Raw genomic sequence first — 26,823 nt, 5'->3', positions numbered from 1 at the left:
ATTTTCACAATATGATCGTAAAGAAATTTGGCATAACAATTTTATTTCATACGTAAAAACAAAATGTAACTCAAAGGGAGATGACAAGTTCATAATACTTGCCCTAAATCTTACTCAAAATTCTCATATTCTGGTTCCTGTTTGTTTGTTTGATTGTTTGTTTGTTTTAGACTAGATTCTTTTATTTTTATTGAAACATAATTGACATATAGCATTGTATTAGCTTTAGGTGTACAACCTCTTGATTTGATATATGGATGTATTGCAAAATGATAACCATGGTAATTTTAGGTCTTATCAACCATGACGGAGTTACCAAAAATTTTTTTTTAGGTGAAAACTTTTAAGATCCAGTCTCTTATCAACTTGCAAATGTACAATCCATTACTGATATCCATATTTTCCATGCTGTATATTGCATCCTAGGACTTATTTATTGTATTACTGGAAATTTCTACTTTTTGATCATCTTCACCCATTTTGTCCCCTTCACCCCACTTCTGGCAACCACCAATCCATATATTTATCTCGTGGTTTGCTTTTTTTTTTTTTTTAAGATTCCACAGATAAGGGAGATCATACAGTATTTGCCTTTCTCTGTTTTATTTCACTTAGCATGATGCCCTAAAGGTCCATCCATGTTGTTTCTTCTTTTTAATGGCTGAATAATATTCTGTAGTTATATTTACCCATACCTATATTTTCTTTATCCATTAATCTGTTAATGAATATTTGAGTTGCTTCCATGACTTGGCTACCACAAATAATGTTGCAATGAACATTTCAATGAATATTTCTTTTTTTTTTTTTTAATTTTTTTTTCAACGTTTATTTATTTTTGGGACAGAGAGAGACAGAGCATGAACGGGGGAGGGGCAGAGAGAGAGGGAGACACAGAATCGGAAACAGGCTCCAGGCTCTGAGCCATCAGCCCAGAGCCTGACGCGGGGCTCGAGCTCACGGACCGCGAGATGGTGACCTGGCTGAAGTCGGACGCTTAACCGACTGCGCCACCCAGGCGCCCCTCAATGAATATTTCAAGATAGTTATTTCATTGCCTTTGGATAAATACCCAGAAGTGGAATTGTTGGGTCATAGGCTAGATTCTTGACATTGTCTTTTCTATCCTCTGTAAAATTCTAAATTCAGGGCAAAATTCATCGTAAACAAAGGTTATGCTATCCAGCCTTTAGATTCAATGCTATTCAGTGTGCTATCTACCAAGATACATCTGATTATTTGATTGCTAGAGTTCTGTGTAATGTTAGTTCTTTTTAAATACAAAATAAAAATACTAATGTTTGCTAGGTATATGTGAATATTTTGCAGAAGATTTATAATAGGTTCTAAAATATGAATTATAGTAATGAATAAAATTGTCATTCTGAAAACATTTCATAAGAAAACCATATGAATTAAAAAAATTCTTCCTATGATAAATCTTCCCCTATAAGGAAGAATAAATAAATAATGAGAAGACAAGCACCAAGACTTTTTTAAATTCCTTCTATTCAACTTAGGAACCTTTCTGAATTGGTATCCCTTGCCAACCCCCTACATCTGCACTTCTATTCATCTTTAACTCACAAATTGATAATTGCCTTTATTTTATTGTCAGGAGTAGGTTTTTTCTCTCTAAATTGAAACACAAATTTAATAATAAATTTGCTTAATTTTAGTATTTCTTTTTGTTGTTATTGTTCCACTTAGGTTGTTTTAATGCCATTTTGATCTACATGCACAAAATTTTAATTACACTGCATTTTTTCATTCTTATATTCATTCACTTATTCATTCCTTCAATATTTATTGTGTAAAAATAATTGATATCAAACTTGCAAAGCCCATGATATTTGTTGCCAAGAATCGCAGTCTATTTGGGTTTAGAGTATTGGTGGAGATAAATGCTAAGATTGATATATGAAGAGAAAGTGCTGATCTTTACAAATTGGGTTAACTCATAAGAAACTTCTGTGTATCTATATATCTACTTTAAAAATCAATGGAAGACATTCAAATTAAAGACTGGTGAAATAAAGATTCAAAAGGCAACATACTGGAAGTTTCTTATATGGGTCTGCATTTGAAAAGGCATTAAAGGAAAGAAAAACCAAACAACTTGCCTGGATGTTTGGTGTTCTGCAGCTACAATTTTCCCATTTTTAAGAGTTATAGATTATGAATCAGAGGTGCAAGTTTGCAGATGAACTTAATTTTTTGGTTAATTGAAAATACTTGACCTCTTAAACATCAAGGACTGGATCTTGGTAGTATAATATCACCAGGGCTTGACCCCGCTCTGACATATAGTAGGTAAACAATGAAATCGTTGAATTATTTATTGGCTTGGAATTCATTATAACCAACAATAATAAAGAACAAGGATTTTTGACTTGAACTTCATGAACTTCCATCCGTGGTTAAGTTTAAGGTGGTTGTGTTAAATGTTTGAAATGTAGTCAAACATTTACATGTGGTTATGAGTTTTTATAGTGAATTTCTGTTCTGGAGGTATATTTGGTTATTTATGCATTCTAAAGTTCTATAATTTTAACATCCCTGGAGAAATAGTCTGAAGCAAGTTACAGCTACTAAATTAAACATATTGAAAGCATTGACAAAGTTATATCAATAACTTACTCTGATGAGTAAGATTTGTTCACAAACATTTGAATAAAACTGAATAAAACTGAATTAAAACATAAAAATTTTCTATATTTTTCTACATATCTAGACAGATGGTACTTTGAAAATAAAACACCTAGAACTCACTGAAAACTTTTATCAGATTTTAGCATTGTGCTGCATGGGCCATAACTTAAAGGAGGCCATATTGCCTTTGCCCAATTTTTGTCAAACAATGAACAGTAGGATATGCTGTCTGGTTATTACCTTGAAAATCAAGTCTATTTTAACTGCATGAGAAATAACGTTTTAGCTACCAAATGATCATTCTGAAATATATCCCACAGGTCAATTCACTCAGTTCTTCAGGAGGTTTGGCAAGTAATGCCTCCTTGTTGGACTCCCACAAAGCATTAATAAATATGACTGATATCCTTTTTGGATTTTGATAACTAATAGATCCTCTCCTCTGTATCATATCCAATGGCCTATGATCCAGGTCCTGTCAAATATTGGTGAAGATATCTGGAACTTAAGATGCTTAAAGAACCTACTCACTATTCATTAGCTTTTTTTTTTTTTTGTTCCCTAGGATTTGTACAATCACCTTTGGCTTCTTCCAGCATAATTCTGGTTTTCTATAATTAACTTCTAAATAAAAATGGATATAAGGAAATAAAAATCATGCAAAATATCATTATTCAAATTATAAAATCAGGATAACCATTAGTTGGTAAGGTCTTCCTACTCATCAACATAGAGGAGTTCAATTTTTTAAATAAAATTTCAAAATACATTTTTATGTTTCATTATTTAAATCGTTGGAAATCACATTAAGTAGGCTGTCTCCCTTACATAGCGAACAGTTCTTTTTTTATGTTTGTTTATTTTTGAGAGAGAAAGAGCATGAGCAGGGTGCCCAGAGAGAGGGAAACACAGAATCTGAAGCAGACTGCAGGCTCTGAGCTGTCAGCACAGAGCCTGTCGTGGGGCTCAAACTCACAAACTGTGAGATCATGACCTGAGCCGAAGTCGGATGTTTAACCAGGTGCACCCAGGTGCACTGATCAGTTTTATTAGAGTGAGTATCCCCCAAACTATAAGGAATATAATACAGTACAAGCCACCCACATTGAAGCCTTCTGATGTCTCAGTCATGGAAACAGCCTAGAATTTAGGTTAAGATGGAACTGACCTTCTGAGCACTTTAAAAAGCAGCCTTAAAATGCCTTTGGTAAAGCCATGCATTTTATGCTTTAGGCCTTTATAATCAGTTTTAGTGTCTCTAATTTAATTACTGTGTAACAGTTACTTTTTGAGCACCTACTATGCCGGTTACTGTACTGAGTGCTTTACATATTTTTACATAAAAGCCTCAAAAATCCCTTAGAGTAGTTTTTCCAAAGTAGAAAGAAGGAAAACTGAAGCTCAGACAGATCAAATTATTTGCTCAAGGTCAAACCATTTGTCAGCCAGCTGCCATTGGACCTAAATCCCAAGGCCTCACTCCTTAGTCTTCCCATCACTTGAAACACTTTATCCAGTTTTCCAGCTACTCAGAAGCACAGAATGAGATGGAGAACTGGAAGGTGGTCTGATGCTGGCACAAAAGTGGGAAGAGAAATGTTATATGCTTGAATCTCTAAGACCCTGGCTCTATCCTGAAGGCCCTGTTAGGTCACAGCAGGAAATATGAATCATTTCTTAGACCCAAATGAGATCCATTTATGGCTCAGGAGCAATGTCCCAGAGACAGTAGGCTTGTATCTCTAGCTTCCTCTTGTTTTAGAATTATTTTGTGGACAAATGTCATAGCTCAAGGCACAAGTATATCCCAAACCTGTCCTTGTACAAACCCTCTTCAAGGGAAAATGTTCCCTGTGCTGACAGCAGAGAGCCCAATGCGGGGCTCAAACTCAAAAACCATGAGATCATGACCTGAGCCAAAGTCAGTGACTTAACTGACTGAGCCACCCAGGTGCCCCCTAATTTTTTATGTTTTAGTTCTTATACAGTTTTGAAACAAAAATTCTTACAAAGATACAAAAACAATATAACAAAATAAAACAATTTCAAACTAATAATATAGATATTTAAAAATGTATTATTGAAGTGCAACGGACATCCATACAAGAAAGTATATGAATCAAATCCCAAGATGTATGAAATTTATACACATTATTTATTTGTATATTCACTTGACTATGACCTCATGAGTCAAGATATAAAATATTCATAATTCGCCAAAGGACTCCCACATATCCTTTTTCAATCAATACCACTGTCCACCATCCACCCCTCGGCCACAGATGTAGGCACTATTTTGAATCTAGCTTTCTTCTTCCTGAAATTTACATTAATGGAATCATACAATGTATATTCTTTTATATCTTCCTTCTTTCCTTAGTATATCATCTGTGAGACTCTTCAAAACTCTCCTTAATATAGTTATGAACACTTTTTGTTAAGATGCGATTGCCACTGAAAACACGAGTGCAGACTGATGACCAGTGCCATTGCTTTATCACATTTGGCATTCCCAGACTAGCATGTGCTGTCTGATTGTGCAATTTTCCTAACCTTTTTGTTTCGTTTTGCTTTAGGCTATAACCATCATGAAAGTACAAAATTAAAAATTTTGACAGATCGTTTGTGGAACTCCAAAATCTGTGGACTCCAATTTGGTATATCCTGATTTAAAAGGAGGAATTCTCTAGTACCTAATCATATAAGCCTTGACAGATATCTGAGTAATAGCTGGTTCAGACGTACTTTCATTGCCAAACTTTCAGAAGAGGAGAAGCGGAACCTCTCTTTTACCACTTAACTTGTTTGGGCTCTGGTGCTGATTCTGGAAGACGTTTATTTTTTTAGCTAATGAGTTGTTTGTTTTAAAATTTTTTTTTTAATGTTTATTTTTGAGAGAGAGAGAGACAGACAGAGGGAGACAGAGTGTAAGCTGGGGAAGGGGCACAGAGAAGGAAACAGAATCCATAGCAGGCTCCAGGCTCTGAGCTGTCAGCACAGAGCCTGACATGGGCCTCGAGCTCATGCGCTGTAAGATCATGACCTGAGCGAAGTTGGATGCTCAACTGACTGAACCACCCAGGTGCCCCTCTAACAAGGTGTTTTGTTTTCAGCTTACTTAGGCAAAATTTGAGTTTATCCCATTAATGACGACAGTACTTGCAGGTTCTTCCCAAACTGCTTCTGTGTTCAGCACTATATTTCAAGGGAAGTTACAATGGGGACACTGCAAATAGCTGGAACAATACCCATAATGTCAGGATAATGTTCTTCTTTTGTAACCAAGCAAATTGATAAAAAGGATTGACACTATCCTACCTTTGCTCTCAGGAGGGTTGTTACGAAGGCTGTGTAATGAAATCAGGGACAATAAAAGGACCCTGTCATGCCATTTGTAAAATTCTTTATAGCAGCCCTTGAAATTAAATGCATTCTTTATAGCTATGCTTATATTGTAGTTTTATTCAAGTACTTATTTGAGATCTTTGGGGAAGAGTGTTCTTACAGGCATGTAAAAAGTTGTAAAAGTGAGGTGAAAGTAGAAATAAATAAATGGTAGTGCTTAAACAATATTCCCTCCGTTTAGAATGCTCCAAGAGATAATATAAACCAATAATTAATAATTTTTCAGTTAGATAATAACTGTTTTCTTTATTTATGTGTAGAGTCAAACTCTCTTTTCATCTCAGAAACAAAACAAACATGGGAATGCTCAAAATCGGACTACCGGAGGAAACTACCTGAATGCAAAATCTATTTCAGTAGTTTTCAATGCTGAACACAACAGTGTCATCACTTACTGAAAAGTTCTAATGCAGATAAATCAGAACAAACAAATGGACAGATTATATTACTTTATTCCCAATGGTCATGTAATTGAATAAGAGCTCTAAATTTTCCTTTAGACTTGACTTAGCTCTCTTAAGTAAATACCTATGACTTCCCAGAGAAAAATCTCTTACAACATCTTTAATTATTTTATGGTTTCCTAAGTTTGGAGCGTTACCTAAATCAAATATAATCAACCTTTAAACCAACCTATCACATGGGGCACCTGCTTAGCTTAAGCGTCCGACATCGGCTCAGGTCATATCTCATGGCTCGTGGGTTTGAGCCCCACGTTGGGTTCTGTGCTGACAGCACAGAGCCTGGAGCCTGCTTCAAGTTCTGTCTCCATCTGTCTCTTTCCCCTCCCCCTGATCATGCTCTCTCTCTCTCTCTCTCTCAAAAATAAATAAACATTAAAAAAGTATTTAAACCAATCCACCACACTAACAAACCAACCACCATGCAAACATAATCTGGTGCTAAAGTGTTTTGCCATGGAGAATCAAAAATAGGTTTTTTAAAGATGTCTGAAGGAGCTATAGATTTGTCATCTCATAAAGTGATTTTTCTTGAATGAGAAAGAATGTAAAAGAAAGAAAAATTATATAAGAATTAATTATGAATGACAGAATGAATATTAGCTTAAAATGTTTGGTAAATACCAGAAGAGATCACATCTTTTGTTACTTATGTAAGCAGCTATAAGGAATCACACTAGCTCCAGTTTTGGATTGGTCTTTGTAGTAGTCCTTAGTACTATCGCACAAATATTTGTGATTGTCCTCAAAATCTGTGGAATGGCAATTTTTTTGCCATTTGAAGTTAGCTGTGGTCACACAACTTGCCTTACCAGTGAAATGTAAGAAGTGATATTGATAATTTCTGGAAGACAGTTTTAAGAGCCGATATGTGATTGTCCCTCCATCTTTCTCTCTGATATGGTGACTCCAGACAATGGCTGCTCTTAGCCTGTTTTCCAGACTGAGGATTACATGAGGCAGAGCCTCAGCTAGATGAGGATGGACTATGAGCATGAATGAGAAATATGCCTTGCTATTTAAAGTCACCGACATTGGGGTTTTTGTGTTACTGAATCTTCACTGATGCAGTCCCATTTTATCCACTGTCTGTGGCAAAAACCAACACAAACAATTCACCCATCCATATACTCAGACTCCCTCTCTCTCTCTCTCTCTCTCTCTCTCTGTATATATATATACATATATATATACCCATACTGTCAAGATATATATACAAAGAGAGAAGAACTTAGAAAGAAAGGAACAAAAGCTTATTTTAGGTAAAATTCCATATTATTCTATTTCTGTACACTTGTAGGATGATTGGAGAGTGAAAGAGCCTATAAAATCTCATGTTTTAGCATGAAATGATTGATTATGGTCTTAAATGCCTCTGGGGGAAACTCAGAGACCACTGATTGTGACAGTTTGGCAAATGTAGCTACTGTAAATGAAGGCAAAGCATACCAAGTCTGTTTGCATCCTGACAACAACTAAAACATATGTTGAGAAGTGGAAAATTCAGATACTTGAACATTTTGTCTGAACATCATCAGTCAGCTACATGGACTCAGTATTTGTTTTGCTTTTAAGATGCTACTAAGAAAGAACATTCTAATTCTAAATAACTCAATTTGTTTGCTACTAAAATTACCCATTCAATACCAACAGAAGAGATCATACACATTAACTATGCTTCAAACAAACAAAAACAACCAAAATGAAAAGACAGATGTACTGAGACTCTTCTATTAGATTGAGAAGCCAATTCAAGAATCATTTAGTATTTGCCACATGGTTTTTTCAGGAACCATGATGTATTGTTCACATCAAAGCACAACAACAATAAGAAAACAACAACAATTAACTCTCTCAGAATGCTTACTAATTACTGAGACTTTTTCTAAAGTGTTTTAATACAAAAATATAGAGTGCTTTAATGTAAAAGTTATCTAATCCTCTCCACCACGCTGTTAGGTTGATATTACTATAATCCTCTTTATAGATGAAAAATTGGGGCAAAGACAGGTTAAAGAACTTGCCTGGGGTCTCATGGCTAGTGAGTAGAGAAATCCAGAATCAAACCCAAATAATGGGGTTCCATGGCTCATAACTTTTCTACTTTGTTGCTCTTGGAAAGAGGGCAACAAATTAGAGGAACCCAGAAATAAGTAAGAATCTGATTTTTAATAAAGGTGATTGGCTCTTATTTTGAATTTAAACTTGCAAAATAAATATAGAATTGCAAAAATATTTTTTTAAAAAAGGAAAAAATACATCTTTTAGTTCACACTCTCCATTGTTATTCTACACTATATTCAAATGCATACAGAATTTTTGTATATTTGGAAGCTTAATATATCATTTTATACTCCATGTATTTTATTTTTCTCTTAAGTAATTCCATATACCAGTGTAGCTTTTAATAATTTTACATCATAATGGCTGTCTAATATTCCACAGAGTTGATATAACAAAACTTATTAAATTATTTTCTGTCATTGGCCATTTCAGTTACTCTTAATTATTTTTCTTTGTAAGTAATGCTGCACTGAATTTTCATGAAATATTCCTTTAGGAATATTATCATAGATTTACTTATAAATCATGAACCAGCTTGTAATTCATGCATTTTATTGCCAAATTATGTTCTAATTATTCTGTCGTCAGTATATAAGTACAATGATGTTACCATGACTTAACCAGCATTTGGAATTATCATTATTTTAGATTTCTGTTATTTTAGAAGGTATGAAATAGTATATACTATTTAAGTGGTTTCTTTGATGTAGTAGGGTCATAAATTGATGACCTAAGCTTTAATGTGACAAAAAATACGTACTTATCTTTATTTCCTATGATTATCTGATCTTTTTCGTGTTCTAGTTCATACAGTGTCTCTTTCTAAATATTTAGTCTATTTGAAGTTAAATTCTTTACTAGCACTAATTTAGCTTTTTAAGACTATTCTATCTTAGGTAAATGCTAAGTCTTAGGAAATGCTCAGTCCTAGGTAAAGTCTCAGACGAGGTCTTTAGGTAAATGCTTAGTCTTTTATAGTTGCACCCAACTTCTTCCCCCTTTTCATATTGGAATCTGGAAATCTAGGGGAATTATTTGGCCTTACAGGGAAAGGACAGGAGGAGGCCTCAGATCTTTGCCTGTTCCCTAGATACTCAAAAATTTCTGTTGGAGAGTAACTGATTTTGTACTAGTAAGTACTAGTGCTTACTAGTATTTTTCGTACTACTAAGTGTTGAGGTATGATGGATGCCACTGATGCCTTCTGACTTTGGGGAATGACTACTGGCATCTCCTACAGAAGCTCATGCCCTGAACGGTAAATCCCACACAGCGGCCACTTTGTTCCAACGTGAGACCTCTACTTGCTTTGCTGGAACACATCCCCTGTCACCTTCCCCTTTCCCATAACCCACCACTGGTGCTCGTGACAACTTATGGGTCTCTTGCACAGGAAGCCTGGCAGTACAGTTGTCCCCTGCCATATTAGTATTAATCACGTGATTAATCCTCCTCGTAGAGGATTTAAGGGACAGAATTTAATTTTCGATCTTATATGTTACATACATCACTTTTCTTCTAAAGTGTTATTCACTCTGCCTCCTTCTATGAGGTTCAGTGGCAACCAGGATATGGTTTAGGGAGGGGAGTAGCTTGCCAAACAAGAAAAAGAAACTCATCTTTTTAGACTTTTTAAAACTTTTAAATTGAAGTGTAGTATACATACTGTAAAATGCACAAATCTTAAATTTATGATTTTTTTTTGACACAGTGAAAATACCTGTATAACCACCATCTGGATCAAGATGTAGAATATTAATGGTATCTCAGACATTTCCCTTATGCTTCCTCCCAGATATCGCCAATCCATCTCTCAAAGTTTGTGGCTAGCTGTGTTATTTTTTTCTTTTATTTCTATCTTTGTTACTTCCTTCTTCTTCTTCTTCCTTTTTTTTTTTTTTTTCTGCTTGAAGAAAAAAAATCTAGAGAAGTTTGGCTTGTTGTCTTTCATCAATTTTGGAAAATTCTTGGCTAGCATTCTTTATTGCTTCTGCCTCATAATTTTACTTCTGGGACTCCAAAGACTTTCTCCATTTTTTATATGTAAGTATTTTCCATCTTAAAACTATAATCATCCTAATTTATGCCATGTCTAATCTAGTTTTAAATCCATCAATTAATTCTTAATTTCAGTGATAGTATTTTTAATTTCCACAATATTTATTGGATTTTATATATTGATAAAAATTCTATGGTAGAATTCTTCATTTTTCAACCATACTCAAATACATTAACTATAGTTATTTATAGCCCATGTCTAAAAACTCCAATATTTCAATCATCTTTGGATCTGTTACTATTTGATTGTTTTGTTTTTAAGTTATTGGGTTCTGTATCTTGGCATGTCTGTTTTATATTTTTTTTAATATATTTTTATTTATTTTTGAGACAGAGAGAGAGAGGCAGAAAGAGAGAAAGACACAGAGCATGAGTTGGGGAGGGGCAGAGAGAGAGGGAGATAAAGAATTTGAAGCAGGCTCTAGGCTCTGACCTGTCAGCCCAGAGCCTGACACGGGCTTGAACTTGTAAATTGTGAGATCATGACCTGAGCCGAAGTTGGACACAACAGATTCAGGCACCAGGTGCCCCATTGGCATGTCTGCTTTTTAAATTCAATTCTAGATCTCATGTATGTAAAATTGTAAAAATATTGATTAATGTTTTGTCCCATTGGCCAGAGTTTGTATATAATAGTCAGACCTACCTTAGTGATCATAGTCTATACCCTTCTCAATTGTCAATGATTGTCAATATGCTATGAGCATTTGAAAAGGAAGGTGTATTCTCTAGTAATTGATGAACATCATTTATATTGACCTTATAGATTATATTATCCTTTTTGCCACATTTAATATTTTTGTGTTAAAATACGTATAGTTTAATATTAAGATAGTAATATTACTTTTTGTTTGTCTACAGTTGCCTATCCTTTTATTCTTAACCTTAAAGAATCACTTTATCTTATGTGTGTCTCTTATAAACATCCTAGAGTTGGTGTTTGGATTAGGATTGAATCTGAAGTTTTTCTTTAATAAGTGAGTTAGGCTCATTTACATCCAAGCCTATAGCATATATATTGGGTTTTAATTCCATCATGTGATAGTTTCTCTTTTCATGTTTTTTTTTCTTAAAGATCTTTTACTTTATAGGCTGTTTCATTCATTGTTTTTGTAATTCTTATATGGTTAGGAAGTTTTCTAATTTTCCCTCTCTCTTCCTTTCTTTCCTTCCATCATTCAATTTTAGTTAATAGTATAATAGCTTATTCTTAGTGTTTACCTTTCTTGCTCTTAAATATGCTACTACTCTTATTACTTAATTTATTTTAAATGATATTTTTCTTGCCTTTTAGTTCTTAAACTGTATTAAACAGCAATCTTATCCTATATCCCAATTCTTTTCCCTTCTGCTTTCAGAATTTTAAAATTCACATTTTATGTAGAAATCATAAAAAATATGTTGTATTTTTAACTCCCCCTTTCCCAAAATTTTTTGTCTTACTCAGTTAAATATATTAAATGTTCATTTTGGTCTTTTTTTTTAAAAATTTTTTTAACTTTTTTTTTTTGTTTATTTTTGAGACAGAGAGAGACAGAGCATGAACGGGAGAGGTGCAGAGAGAGAGGGAGACACACAGTCGGAAGCAGGCTCCAGGCTCTGAGCCATCAGCCCAGAGCCTGACGTGGGGCTGGAACTCACGGACCGCGAGATCGTGACCTGAGCTGAAGTTGGACGCTTAACCACTAAGCCACCCAGGCGCCCCCATTTTTGGTCTTTATGCTGAATTTCTATAGTCGTATTCTAGTTAACTAAAGTTAGATATTTACTAATTTCTTCAAGAAGAGCTCATGAGAACAGTATTACCAGAGTTTTTGCATGTTCAAAATTATTTGTCCGTAGTGTTTATAACAGAGGTAGAGTATGGCTGGATATCAATTTCTAGGCTCAAACCTTTTAACTTGAATATTTTATAAATATTGTTGAATTACATTCTGATACTGAATGTTGCTACAGAGAAGTCTGAAGTCATCCTATCTTTTCCTTTTATACATAGAGTGATTTAGCAATATAACTTCAGGAGCAATACATTTTGGACAGAGAAGAGAACAATAACCACAGAAGACACAGGGTAAATAGACATAATCCAGGACTGTCTTCATTAATTTGGTATGTATGAGCCTCCAACTTATTAGAGTGCTTTCATTTACATGCAACTGATTTTGTTTTCCTTGGAGAGACTCAAATTCCATGTGTGAATTTTGGCTCTTTTTTGACTGTATATATTTCCATTATTTTATTGCCAGTACTTTAAACATTTAAAAATTTTCTATTGTATTTTATTCTTTCTCAGTGTCCCTTACTGTATTTCCTAGTGTTTAGTCACTTTTTACTTCTTTCAGTTTTGTCTTTAGAATATGTTTTATTTTCAAGTTTCCAGGTATCAGTTATTAAAGTTTGCTATGTATTAAATAATGAACAAAAATTCAATAAGAACAAAACAGAAAATTATCCGGACCTCTTTTGCTGACCATAATACAATAAACAAGAAATTAATAACTAACAGATGAACACAATTAAAGAAACTCTAAATAACTCTTGGGTATAATAAAAAATTAAAATTGCAATTACAAAATAGAGAATAAGAATAATTAGTACATTCTTTATCAAAATTTATTAGATATAACCAAAATTACCCAGATAAAAATTCAGTCTTAAAACTTGTATTGTTAAATGAGAAATAATAAAAATAAAGCAACAAAACTTTTAGCACAAGAGTCTAGAAGAAGAATAAAAAATCTTATCTGAGGAGAGAAAATAAAAAGATCAAAGGTACCTAAAATCAGAATCAATATATTGGTATAGTAAAATAAGAGATGGTAAAAATGATGGGCCGATTCTTTGGAGAGCAAAATAACTTATAAAATCAACACATAGTTCAATTTTTTAAAAAGGAAAGTTAATTTGTAGGCTTTGAAAATTATTTTAGAGGGCGCCTTGGTGGCCTAGTCGGTTCAGCAACACACTTTGGCTCAGGTCATGATTTCACGGTTCATGAGTTTGAGCCCCACAGGGGGCCCTGTGCTTTCAGTGCAGAGACTGCTTGGGATTCTCTCTGTCTCCCTCCCTCTCTCTCTGCCTCTCCCCAGCTTGCACACACTCTCTCACTGTTTCAAAATTAATGAATAACTTAAAAAATTATTTTAGACAATCTCAAAAGGTAAAAGTGTTCTGTTTTTAAAAACATGATTAATTTTTGTCTAATTATGTCTAATAATGAGGCTTATCCTGAATTGCCTTTACAAACAGAATAATTCCCTCAGCACTTCTTATACTCCCTTACTCTGTTCTAGTTTTTCCTTGGTACTTCTCATCTTGTTGGTGAGGATGTGGAGAAAAAGAAACCCTTTTTCACACTATTGATGGGAATGTAAACTGGTGCAGCCACTGTGGAAAACCGTATGGAGATTCCTCAAAAAATTAAAAATATAATTACTATATGATCCAGTAATTCCATAGTGGGTATTTACTCAAAGAAAATGAAAACACTAATTTGAAAAGATACATGCACCTTTATCTTTACTGCAGCATTATTTACAATGACCAAGATAGAGAAGGAACCCAAGTGCCAATTCATAGATGAATGGATCTCTGTCTCTGTCTATTATCTATCTATCTATCTATCTATCTATCATCTATAATGGACTATTACTGAGTCATAAAAAAGAGTGAGATCTTTCTATTCACAACTGTTTGGATGAACTTAGAGAGTGTAAATCTAAGTGAAATAAGTCACTCTGAGAAAGACAAATGTCATGTGATTTCACTCATATGTGGAATTTAAGAAACAAAACAAACAAATACAGAAAAAAAAAAAGACAAACAAACAGAAACCTAGACTCTTAAATACAGAGAACAAACTAATAGCAGAGGGGAGATGGTGGGGGAATGGATGAAATAGGTGAGTGGGGTTAAGAATACACTTATCTCAGGGGCGCCTGGGTGGCGCAGTCGGTTAAGCGTCCGACTTCAGCCAGGTCACGATCTCGCGGTCCGTGAGTTCGAGCCCCGCGTCGGGCTCTGGGCTGATGGCTCAGAGCCTGGAGCCTGTTTCCGATTCTGTGTCTCCCTGTCTCTCTGCCCCTCCCCCGTTCATGCTCTGTCTCTCTCTGTCCCAAAAATAAATAAACGTTGAAAAAAAAATTTAAAAAAAAGAATACACTTATCTCAATGAGCACTGAGAATGTATAGAATTGTTGAATCATTATATTTTACACCTGAAACTAATATAACACTATATGTTAATTATACTTGAACAAAAATTAAATACTTCTTACCTTGTAGTATACCATAGAATTTGTTTATAATGTTGTTTATTTTCTCTTCCCTAGCCCTGACTAAAATGTAAGGTCCATGAGAATAGGGATTTTGTCTGGTTATTCACTAGAACAGTTCATGGCATATGGTAGGTGTTAAATAAATATGCTGAATAGGGGCGCCTGGGTGGCGCAGTCGGTTAAGCGTCCGACTTCAGCCAGGTCACGATCTCGCGGTCCGTGAGTTCGAGCCCCGCGTCGGGCTCTGGGCTGATGGCTCAGAGCCTGGAGCCTGTTTCCGATTCTGTGTCTCCCTCTCTCTCTGCCCCTCCCCCGTTCATGCTCTGTCTCTCTCTGTCCCAAAAATAAATAAACGTTGAAAAAAAAAATTAAAAAAAAAATATGCTGAATAAACAATGTAACCCATCCTTCTCAGCAGCAATAACAATAAAAGAAAAGAAAAGAAAAGAAAATATAAAGAAAAGGATAAAAAGCATTTTATCATTTATTCCTTCACAATTTACAAAGAGAGCACAGAAACAAGAAATTAAAATAATTTCTTTAAACATTGAAGAGTTGCATAGATAGGAAAAGAGTTACAGTCTCTAGATTCCCGATACATTTGTTTTTTCATTGCACATGTGGCTTTGTCATCCCCAATCTAAGCAACTGATCTTTAATTTCCATCTCACTGGCACATCAGATTCCAAATTTGTTCACATGAAAGGATAAAAAGTCCAAAGCATTCTGGTGTTACTTTGATAGGGATTGCATTGAATATGTAGATTGCTTTGGGTAGTATCGACATTTTAACAATATTTGTTTTTCCTATCCAGGAGCATGGAATTTTTTTTTCCATTTTTTTGTGTCTTCTTCAATTTCTTTCATAAACTTTCTATAGTTTTAAGTGTATAGATTTTTCACCTTTTTGGTTAGATTTATTCCTAGGTATTTTATATTTTGTTGTGCAACTGTAAATGGGATCGATTCCTTGATTTCTCCTTCTGTTGCTTCATTGTTGGTGTATAGGAATGCAACCGATTTCTGTGCATTGATTTTATATCCTGCAACTTTGCTGAATTCATGAATCGATTCTAGAAGTTTTTTGGTGGAATCTTTTGGGTTTTCCATATACAGTATCATGTCATCTGTGAAGAGTGAAAGTTTGACCTCCTCCTGGCCGATTTGGACACCAGCATTCCTCAGAGAGCTAGAACAAATAATCCTAAAATTTTTTTGAAACCAGAAAAGACCCTGAATATCTAAAGCAATCTTGAAAAAGAAAGCCAAAGCAGGAGGCATCACAATCCCAGACTTCAAGTTATCTTACAAAGCTGTAATCATCAAGACAGTATGGTACTGGCACAAGAACAGACACTCAGATCAATGGAACAGAATAGAGAACCCAGAAATGGACCCACAAATGTATGGCCAACTAATCTTTGACAAAGCAGGAAAGAATATCCAATGGAATAAAGACAGTCTCTTCAGCAAGTGGTGCTGGGAAAACTGGACAGCGACATGCAGAAGAATGAACCTGGAAAACTTTCTTACACCATACACAAAAATAAGCTCAAAATGGATGAAAGACCTAAACATAAGACAGGAAGCCATCAAAATCCTCGAGGAGAAAACAGGCAAAAACCTCTTTGACCTTGGCCGCAGCAACTTCTTACTCAGCACCTCTCCGGAGGCAAGGGAAACAAAAGCAAAAATGAACTACTGGGACCTCATCAAAATAAAAAGCTTCTGCACAGCGAAGGAAACAATCAGCAAAACTAAAAGGCAACCGACAGAATGGGAGAAGATATTTGCAGATGACATATCAGATAAAGGGTCAGTACCCAAAGTCTATAAAGAACTTATTAAACTCAACACTCAAAAAACAAATAATCCAGTGAAGAAATGGGCAAAAGACATGAAGAGACACTTCTCCAAAGAAGACATCCAGACGGCCAACCAACACATGAAAAAATGCTTCAACATCACTCATCATCAGGGAAATACAAATCAAAACCACAATGAGATACCATCTTACACCTGTCACAATGGCTAACATTAACAACTCAGGCAACACCAGATGTTGGCAAGGATGCAGAAAAAGAGGATCTCTTTTGCATTGTTGGTGGCAATGCAAGTTGGTGCAGCCACCCTGGAAAATGGTATGGAGGTTCCTCAAAAAACTAAAAATAGAACTACCCTATGACCCAAGAATTGCACTACTAGGCATTTATCCAAAGGATACAGGTGTGCTGTTTCGAAGGGACACATGCACCCCTATGTTTATAGCAGCACTATCAACAATAGCCAAAGTATGGAAAGAGCCCAAATGTCCACTGATGGATGAATGGATAAAGATGTGGTATATATATACAATGCAGTATTACTTGGCAATCAAAAAGAATGAAATTTTGCCATTTGCAACTACGTGGATGGAACTAGAGGGTATTATGCTAAGTGAAATTATTCAGTCAGAGAAAGACAAATATCATATGACTTCACCTATATAAGAACTTTAAGAAACAAAACAGGTGAACTAAAGGGAAGGGAAACAAAAATAATATAAAAACAGGGAGGGGGACAAAACAAAAGAGACTCATAAATATGGAGAACAAACTGAGGGTTACTGGAGGGGGTGTGAGAGGGGGGATGGGCTAAATGGGTAAGGGGCACTAAGGAATCCACTCCTGAAATCACTGTTGCACTATATGCTAACTAATTTGGATGTAAATTTAAAAAATTAAAAAAAAAAAACAAATGAACATAAAGGAAGGGAAGAAAAAACAATATAAAAACAGGGAGGGGGACAAAACATAAGAGGCTCTTAAATACAGAGAACAAACTGAGGGCCGCTGGGGGGTATTGGTGGGGGGATGGGCTAAATGTGTGATGGGCATTAAGGAGGGCACTTGTTGGGATGAGCACTAGGTATTATATGTAAGTGATGAACCACTAAATTCTACTCCTAAAAACATTATTATGCTATATGTTAACTGACTTGAATTGAAATAAAATTAAAAAAAAAAAAAAAAAAGAAAGTCCAAAGCACAGGAAAGTCAATATGCTATAGCAGCATTTCATAGCTACTTAGTAGGAGAACTTCTGATCCCACCCCTACAGGCATTATTTGTGAGTCAGTCTCTCACTTATAAACCAGAAGAATAACCAGTTAACTCTGGTTCATTCACCAGAGTATTTTACCTTTTAATTACAAAATCTAAAGGACATCAGCATTGTGCCTCACCTTCAGGATGAGGGTGCCGTTGGAGAAATCTGCTATTGCTCAGGCCCTTGACCTTCCCCATGGCATTGTGCGCATGGCTTTTGTCAGTTCTCAGATCTTTCTGGGAGACTAACGTATGTTTTGGATTTGGTGGATATTTCTTTCTCCTATTTTCATTGAATGTGGAATTCGTGTGTGTGGTTTCTTTATTTTCTATGTGACTTTGTATGCTTTCCAGGAACAGAAGGAGGAGATTCTGATGCAAGTGGTCAACATGTTCATCTCAAATTGTTCATCTCAAAAAATTTTCTGTTCAATTTGTTCAAAAACATGTCTTAGAATTAGCATATTTTCCTAGCTATTTTCTCAGTGATGGAGAAATGATTATGCCTTTGAAACAGTTACATTTAAGAGCTCTGTTAATTTCTGCTTTTATTCACAAAACGTTTTCTTCCAATACAAAATATTTTTTCTTGATTACTTTTATATAATTTATAATAAACTAACTTTTAATATCTATACTTTCCTCCTGGAACAAATCAGAAGTACCCCTGCTGGTGACATTTCTGTTGTTTTGATTTCAATACTGTATCTGAAAAATATTGCATTTCTGACCTGAATTAATGGAAACAAAGAAATTTCAGAAAATACGTAATGATATGCAATTCCTTAACAATTTATTTAAGATGCAAAAGAGAATTAACCCTAGAAAGAAAAATCTCATCTTTTTCTTTTTAGTTGTAAGTAAAAATATCAAGAATTTAACCTGAATCATATAGCCTGCATGTCCCTTAAGGAATACATCAGGGATGGTTATTACAACACAAGACAGGAAATTTAAGAAAATACACCTGGAATTTCCCCCATTTTAACAATCATACTTTCATCAAAATAAAGAATTGACTTCCCATAAAACCCTATCACTTTGGCAAACACAAAAGGATAGCAGCCTGTTACCCTTAAAGGGAAAAAGTGTATTAATTGTTGGATTGCAGACACATTATCTAACATTTCTGAATCTCTCTTTCGTCATCTATAAAATGAGATTGAGAAGAGTACACCACGTGGTATTGTTGTGATGATTATATAAAACAATAATTTATGTATGTTGCAAAGTACATAGCAGATTTAAAAACCAGCAATTATTATTTTATGGAATGTGGTGAAAAGATCACTTGTCTCCTACCCATAAAAGAAGTGACTGTATGTAGGAGATGCTGTGATGTACTGTACAGATTCTTTCTTGGTGGCTGAAGTGTTCATTCTGCCTGTTGCTGGGACCTTTGATTGTTGACTGATCACAGCTAGGCTCAATGACTAATTTATGAGGAGTCCAAAGGCCTGGACCCATTGCTTCAGTGGGGACATCTTTAAAGACTGCCCTGGCTCCAGAGCTTCCACAGGGAGGTTGATTGCTGCCTCTGTCGCAACTGCATTGCCCTTCTCCCTCTGCTCCTTCCTGCTTTGTTCACTCTCTCATCGGTGCTGTGCTTCTAAGAGTGGTTCCCAATAAACTTCCTTTAAGGAAATCTGTCTCCAAGTCTCTGTCCAGAGCACCTAACCCAGGACAGTGTGATTTGCAGAATGCTGAAATCTCTCCCCACTGACCTACCTGAAATGTCAAATACTAATGTGAATCACTCATGCATTCACACCTACTTTCTATTCATTGAGGACCTGCTACATGTCAAGTACTGTGTGTCTTTTTTAGAGTTTTCTGAAATGCGTCTTTTCTAGCTGGAATGAGGCACTGCTCTTAAAAAAGAGCAAAACAGTCTAACCTGTTGGCAGCAGTGAGATTTTCTGATTGTCTGTTACCAGTCAGTGTCAGCTAGCAGGAAACTTTCTGTCAGATTTACTAGAAAACATTCACTAAGTAAAAGAGGTATACATTGGATTTATGTTGAGAAAAATAATGTAGCAGCATGAATAAATTATGAAAATATGCCATTATAACACAGGCGGTACATTAGAATAACAGATGCAAACTTGTTTTGTGAATTATGAGGTTATTCTCAAGTTATGTATGATTTTATTCTCAAGCTGTTCATTGCATCTTTTCTCCTATTTCATTTAATTTGAAAGCATGTTTTTCTAAATGGGGACTGGTTTATGCTCTAAAATTAGAGGCAGTAGGGTGAAATGAAAAAGAGCATAGGTTTTAGTGTAAAAGGATTTGGACTGAATTTCTTTGCCACTTTATGACTGTGACCTTGGGGAAATCATCATACTCTTTGAGCCTAGACTTCCTTGTAAGTTAAATGAGGATACTAATATCTATGCCATAGAATTTTTAAGATAATTAAATGAGTCAATACATGTAAAAAGCACCCTGTCACTTAAAAAAGAACTCAATTAATAATAGTAATTACTGTTATTACTATAGCACCTCTGTTCATACAAGATGCTCATCATTTGACAAACCTCACTATACAATTTATGCATCACTAATACATGGGAATTCATGATTTCCTAAAGTGAGCATTTAATCTGAGAGGCCATATAAGAGGAAACTCTCATCTAGACCAACGAATTCAAATTTTGCAGGATTAGATGAGTTGATGTGTGTGTATACACATACATATATACACATATATATGCATTTTAAATTGCAAAACATATGATAGAAATCAGCTTTTTATGTTTGTTAATGAGCACATCTCTTAAATAAAAAGTTATTAATCACATAAGCACTAGGATACTTGTTGAACTACAAAAACATTTTGTTCTATTATTAAAATTATAAGTCTGCTTCAAGCTACAATAGTATGAGCATTGAAATTTTTAGCCATTTGTAAGGAAAGTAAATTGCTCTAAAAGAAATATTGTAGTCTGGTCACAGAGAAGTGGAGCTATGGCTGTATCTATATATTGAGTAGTTAAACTTAGCAAAAGTGAAATAGAAAAAATTATTGAGCATATCTTCTACTTAAATAAAGCTTTTAGAGAAATGTAGTTCATATTTTTTTCCTGACCTTTCTTAGCGACTAATACTCTCTCTTTAAATGTTCACAACTTATAGAAAAGCTATCTTGAATATACCTAACTTAGAGCCAGGCCAAAGGCTTTGGCATAGATCAAGAATGGGGCTCAGCTTATTTCCAAGGTTCCAGATGAAAAAAAAATAGGTTTCTTTTTATGGGTCTACACCATTTGGGAGTTTTGAAGTATTTCTTACAATGCTGTTTCTAGAAAATGTAATTTAGGGGCGGACCTTGATGCACTTTGATATAAACACTGGAGTCAGATCTGAACTAAAGACTTAGATATGGCTTCATGACAAAGGGACCATCTTGTAATGTATAACAAATGCATTAGTTTTGAGAAACACAGATTTATGTGTCTTTATCTTCTAATACTTTAAAACTCTGCTGTGATTGCGTGTGGCATGGAAAGTAAATGACTTGCTAGTAATCACAAACGAGAATTTTTCATATGACATGGATCACATTTGTAATGGTTCCCAAAGAAGAAAAAATTACTTTATAATTTATGTGCTTATATTGTGATGGCTTTATTTGCCAATCTTAAAGTGATATTACAGGGCCGATAAGTTTATAGCAAAGCAGCAGCTGTCAGTAGAGAGGATGCTGTCCTCTCTTCTGTGATCTCGGGGAGCAGGAGGAGTCTTAGGGCAGTTGAGGGGGCCTGCAAATGTCAGAGTTCTGGTTATAGGCTAGCCTAGCTGGCAAAATGACAGTGAGGCCCTACCACGGGAGTCTCTTGCCCTCAAGGCTAATGCAGGATTTGTCTGCTAGTGGCAATGGTTTCCTCTGGTGAGATCAGATTTAGCGAGAAGGAAGGTAAATGCGAATCTTGGGGTTCTGTTATAAGAGATCTTTACTAAATTTCTGTGTGCCTTTAGGCAAGTAACTTTAAGTATCGATGACTGCTCTATCAAATGGGAGATTATGTAGTTAAAAAGATTTTGAAACACATAAAGTGCTACATAAACATAAGTTATTACCAGTATAATTTAATTCATTTTTAGTAGCTTTTAAATGTCAAAGATATTTAAATGTTTCATTTGCTTCCTCTAGACTAACACAGTGCCAAGAATACCCTTTCTAAGGTACAGGGCAGAGGAGGGTTCTGTTTGCCTTGTCTGATCCCAGGATCCTTCTTTTTCATGAGCAGTTTACAGAGATGCTGTCAGAAGGGCTATGTGACTAGCTTAAAAGCCGTTTTAACAGAACTTTTCTAAGGAGACAGTATTGGCAGTTATTGGAGAATAACCATAAATTCTATTTTTTAAAGCATTACTATTTACTCAAACAAGATCTATTTATGGATATAGTAGGGAGGATTTTTTTTTCTCTTATCTCTTGCAAAGACCCATCAATGAAATTGCATTCAGCTTCACAGATTAATGTTGCCCCATTTCACATGCCCACATTTTCCCCATCCTAGGAAAATGAGAATAGTAAGGTTCATGAATGAAAGTGTGTTTATTTAAAAGGACTTCTCTTTTCCCTTTGACAAGGCTGCTAGTTATATGAACAAAAAGAAGTGGCAATGCCAACGAAAAGTGAATGAGGGGAAAAATCTAAAAATGTGGCCACAAATTGAAAGAAAGATTTTCCATTATTAGTTCAACATAGAATGATTGGCAAATGTGGCATACATTAATGACTGCCTAACCATTCTTCAAACTCCTAATTCCTGGCTGGTAGAAGAAAATTCCAATCATAGAAACTGTAAGACGTCCGACTCACACTTTCCCATCTGCTTGCAGTAAGGGCATGGGCATAGAATATAAGTTGAAATAGGCAGAACTCACTTCATAGAGTTCCTAGGAACTGCACAAATTCAGGTGGCATGAGCTTTGGGCTTTGTCTTTTTTTCTTCTGTCTGCATATAATACGTAACAAGATGCCTAGAGGTGGAATGTTTGTAGCCATAAGGACAAAATCCATACCAAAAACAGAGTGAAGTGAATTACCTTCATGGTGCCAGTTCTGGACTGTTTGCCTTCTGAATTTCCTAAAAGAGAAAAACAGAACAACAACTACAACAACAACAACAGCAGCAGCAACAAAAAGCAAATAAAAGTCTTAATAGACTTAAGCCTTGTTAGGTTCTTTGTTGTCTGAGGTAGAATTTTTCCCCCTAATACAACTAGACTCAATTTATAATAGTGTCTGTGTTACTATTTTCAAAATACCTTCTTTGACCGGCCATTAAAACATTTTGTTTGCTAAGAGATACATACTATGGGGTACCAGTAGTGAGTGAATTTGAAGACGGCCTTGTTTTAGAAAAGGTCAATTCCACTTATTCTCCTGCTTTGATAACCTTTGATGGGTAAGCTCAACCTGACCACTGGACCCTCAGTCTATGTTCAGTGGCTAAAGCTCTGAGCCCTTGCATAGTGATAGATTCATTGGTTTATTCAAAATATATTCATATATGTTTTAAAAAAATATTTTTTTAGAGGAGCCTGGGTGGCTCAGTCGGTTGAGAGTCCAACTTCCCCTCAGGTCATGATCTCGCTGTTCATGGGTTTGAGCCCCGCATCGGGGTCTGTGCTGACAGCTCAGAGCCTAGAGCCTGTTTCAGATTCTGTGCCTCCCTCTCTCTCTGACCCTCCCCCACTCGTGCTCTCTCTCTCAAAAATAAACAGTAAAAATATATATATGTATATATACATATATATATATATATGGTTTGGCACAGCACAACACTAGCTTTATAGAATGAATTTGATGGCATCTCTTTATTTCTATATTTTGTGAATCATTCATATAGAATGGGGATAGTCTGTTTATTGAAAACCTGAAGAAACTTCTCTGTAAATATTTCTGAGCCCTACATTTTTTTGGAGTGAATTATTTGATAACTTTTCTCATCTTTTTAATTTTGGTCTCTTTACATTTCAGCTTTTTCTTGAGATAATTTAGATATTTTAGATTTTATTTAAAATTTTATTTTAGGGGCACTTGGGTAGCTCAGTTGGTTAAGCATCCGACCCTTGCTTTTGGCTCAGGTCACGTTCTCACAGTCATGAGGTAGAGCCCTGCATCGGGCTCTGGGTTGAGCATGGAGCCTGCATGGAGTTCTCTCTCTTGCCCTTTGCGCCTCCCCACTCAAGCACATGCACACGGGTGCTGTGTCTCTCTGAAGTAAAACAATTTAAATTCTATTTTTATTTTTAAAATTTATAATTTAATAAACATACTTCAGTTTCATCATTTGTAAAAAATGATAAATGTGCACAATTTATATAATTTTCACATTGCTTTCCATCATTGTTGTATTTGATTTTTGTGACTTGGTTGTCAAGATTTTGTAACACTGAATGTGTTAGAAATTTCATTTGGCTCTTAGAGGTAGATACACAAGATAACACTGGCTTAAACAAAGTTTTCAAAACTCTAACATAAAACAGACACAGTCCAAATTTTATGAGATAGGTTCACTATTATCAGAGGCTCTACCCCTTTTAAGATTTCTGTTTTCTTTTTTTTTTTAACTTTTTTTAATGTTTTATTTTATTTTTGACAGAGAGAAAGAGAGACAGAGCATAAGCGGGGGGAGGGGCAGAGAGAGAGGGAGACACAGAATCCGAAGCAGGCTCCAGGCTCTGAGCTGTCAGCACAGAGCCCGACGCGGGGCACGAACCCACGGACCGCGAGATCATGACCTGAGGCAAAGTCGGACGCTTAACGGACTGAACCACCCAGGTGCCTCAAGATTTCTGTTTTCTTTAGTAAGCACATAATTTTCAACCCAAGGGTTCCTTATAACCCAAGTGGTTTCTGGAAATCCAGACTTCACAACTGAGTTCAAGGCAGAAGCAGAAATAAGAGGGAAGGCAAAAAGGGATTCCCCATTCAGTACATTTCCTTTACATGTAATTGACTATTCTTATTTGCAAGGGCAGCTAGGAAATGGTTTTTCAGTAGGACACGTTGCTTAAGTTCTGTTAGTGAAGAAGAAAGGGAAGATGGCAATTCAACAGGCAATTCTCAGTATCTGTCACACTGAATATGGAGAAATTTTGTGTTAGCTTGTTATAAAATCCAAGTTATGGGAAAATCCTCTGGGAAAAATACTCAGAATAATTTATTCTGTTTTTTCAGCTATAAAAAATGAAATTAAGCTTGTCCAAGAGTCATTAAAAATTTTTATTCTGCTAAGCACTGCTAGAACATTCCAGTGAAATTAGAGTGGCAATTGTAGTTTGAACACTAAAATGATCTTACAATACTCCCTCCTTATCTGTGGTTTTTCTTTCTGCAGTTTCAGTTACCTGTGGTCAACCACTGATGGAAGCAGATAATTCTTCTGATTTGTGGTCAGAAGGTCACTTGTGATGAGCTCTAGGTATTGTATGTAAGTGATGAATCACTGAATTCTACTTCTGAAACCAATACTGCACAGTGTATACACACACACACACACACACATATATATACACATACATATATACATTTTTTAAAAGTTTATTTGAGATAGAACACGTGAGTGAGTAGGGGAGGGTCATAGGGAGAGAGAGAATCCAAAAACAGGCTCCACACTGCCAGCACAGAGCCTGATGCAGGGCTTGAACCCAAGAACTGTGAGATCATGACCTGAGCTGAAATCAAGAGTCAAATGTTTGACTGAGCCACCCAGGTGCCCCAGTATTGCACAGTATATTGAATAACAGTATATTAAAATATTAATTTGAAAAAAAAGGTCAATAGTGGCGTAATATTACATTGCAATGCCTACATCATTCACTTCATTTCATCTCGACACTTAGGCATTTTATCATATCACATCATCACAATAAGAAGAAGAAATACAGTTCAAGAAGATATTTTGAGAAAGAGACCATTTTCACATTTTGTTACAGTACATTGTTATAAATGTACACAGAGTTCAAATTCTCAGTAGACTTTCACAAACACAATTAATCTAAATTAGATGAAGTTTTGTTGAAACTGACCCTATCCTAAGTATATCCTCAAATAGAAGCAGTACACTAAAACATTTTATTCTCAGTGATACAGGGGCTAACTTAAGAGTATCATATCCCTTATATTGATTAAGTAAATGAACTTACCATAATGTTTCTAAGTGGCTTATTTAAAAAATTGCCTGGTACATTTATGTCAAAAATTTTAATATCTGGTAGCACCAGGTACATGTTATAAAAGCACAATTATTTTTTTAATCTTATGATTAAAATTTGTTGATATAATGAATCTCTTATATTAGCTTTATATAACTTATGATATACCTCCCCCCAAACACACAAACACACACACACACACACACACACACACACACACAGAGTCATTCATTTTTGTCACTTAATAGCTGTGCATCCTCAGGGAACCACTGTCATATTGCTACCATGTTTCTAAAGTAAGTATTATACCTAGCTTTTAAGTTTCTTGCTATAATTAGATAAATTAACACAAAGAACCACCTTCAGAAGAATGTCTGGCATATAGTAAATAATAATTTTCTTCTATCATGCTAATTATTAATATAATGATCATCATCATCACAACTATTGACCCATTCACTCACTCACAATAGTATATAGAACACTGTGCTTGGGTCTGGTTCCTATTTTGGTTCCCTACTAACCTGATATACAACATGGGGCAAGTCACTTAAGTTTCTGTGGTCTATTTTCCTTGTCTAGAAGGTGCAACTAGCTGTAAGGATCTAATAGCTGTCCAATAGAGCTTTCTGCAAATGATGCAGT

General features: G+C 35.3%; 1 pseudogene; it reads right to left on the bottom strand.

The window, feature by feature from the left end:
- Nucleotides 1-18,201, bottom strand: part of LOC115514932 — a 30,771-nt pseudogene extending 12,570 nt beyond the window's left edge.
- Between the last annotated feature and the right edge of the window lie 8,622 nt (nt 18,202-26,823).

Source organism: Lynx canadensis, chromosome B2 (genome assembly GCF_007474595.2).
Source record: "Lynx canadensis isolate LIC74 chromosome B2, mLynCan4.pri.v2, whole genome shotgun sequence".
Classification (NCBI taxonomy): domain Eukaryota; kingdom Metazoa; phylum Chordata; class Mammalia; order Carnivora; family Felidae; genus Lynx; species Lynx canadensis.
The sequence above is the reverse complement of the archived record's forward strand: the minus strand, read 5'-3'. Positions and strand labels throughout refer to the sequence as shown.